Source organism: Orycteropus afer, unplaced genomic scaffold (genome assembly GCF_000298275.1).
Source record: "Orycteropus afer afer isolate SDZICR_OR568_19922 unplaced genomic scaffold, OryAfe1.0 scaffold00807, whole genome shotgun sequence".
NCBI classification, from domain to species: domain Eukaryota; kingdom Metazoa; phylum Chordata; class Mammalia; order Tubulidentata; family Orycteropodidae; genus Orycteropus; species Orycteropus afer.
In genome coordinates, this window is record NW_006922394.1 from 732,232 (window position 1) to 733,819 (window position 1,588).

The following is a 1,588-nucleotide window of genomic DNA, read 5'->3' on the forward strand; positions in this document are numbered from 1 at the left end:
CATGCCTGGTAAGGTGGAGGGTCGATGAAAGAGGGGAAGACCCTCAGTGAGATGGATTGACATGGCGGCAGCGGCAATGGGCTCAAGTATAGCAAGAATCATGGAGCTGGCTCTGGAACAGGCAGTGTTTTGTTCTGCTGTGCCTAGGAATCATTATGAGTCAGAGACGACTCGCCGACACCGAACAACATAACAACAACATACAAATGGCCAAAAAGGACATGAAAAGATGCTCAGTGTCATTACTTGTTGTTAGCTGACATCAAGTTTGCCTCAATCGATGGTGACCCTAGAACTTTGTGATCCTTAGGGTTTTAATTGACTGATTTAGGGAAGCATATCACCTGACAATTCTTCCTAGTCTCTCTTAGTCTGGAGCACCTATGAAACCTATTCAGTATTATAGCAATTACACAAGCTTACAATGACCAATGAGATGTATTGGCTGAGAATTGATCCCAGTGTCCCGAATGGAAGGTGAGAATTCTATCACTGAACTACCACTGCCACACTATTACTCATAAGGAAGATGCACATCAAAACCCAATTAGATACCACTTCACCCCCGACAAGAATGTCAAAGAAACAGATGGTAACAGGTGCTGTGGAGAAAATGGAACTCTCATCCATTGCTAGTAGGAATGCAAAATGACACAGCCACTGTGTAAAACAGTTTGTTCTTCAAAAAGCGAAACATGGAACAACCATATGACTCAGCAGCTCCACTCCAAAGGAGTTACCCAAAAGGACTGAAAGCAGCAATGCAAACAGAAACCTGTACAACAGTGTTCTAGATTTATTCAGTTTTCTCAAACCCACTGAATTGTACATCTTAAATGGGTGAATTTTATGGTGTGTAAATGATACACCAGTAAAACTGTTTTAAAAATTTAAACAAGAGGAGCTATCTTAATTCATAGATGACATGATTGTGTAGAAAACCATAAGAAATACACAAAAAAAAAGATAATGTGATTACTCTCTGTCTTCTATTGTTTCTGTAAGGACTGCAGGTATTTTGTATCACTGGTGTCTGTACAAGATTAGCCTCAGCTGAGTCTATCCTTGGTCTAGAGTATACCTCTATTCACTGATTCCTGTCTGATTATCTCAGGTGTTTATGTGTTTATCTGTATAGCATAGTGTTTGGTGTTAATGGCAATGTGGTATTGTGGACACATTTGTTGGTTTTAGCATCGGTTGTCTATCTCAGACATCCCAACACTATGAGAGAGAGATCCAATAGAGCAACTACCTCAGGACCATAGTACTGGGGGACACCAGACTCAATTGGCACAACAGAATACATAAAATCATTGTTCCACATCCTACATTGGTGAGTAGTGACTGGGGTCTTAAAAGCTTTCAAGCAGCCATCTAGGATGCAGCTAATGGTCTCCCAGCGTTGGAAGTGAAGAAGAACGCACGCACGCGCACACACACACACACACAAAAGGGCATTTAGAAGCAATTAATCCTAGGACACGATGGCCCTTGAGACCAGAAGAACTGGGCTACCAATGCCAACCACTCAGGAAAGGATCAAATCTGGAGATCCTAGATAGAGTGGGAGGGAAAATGTGGAACA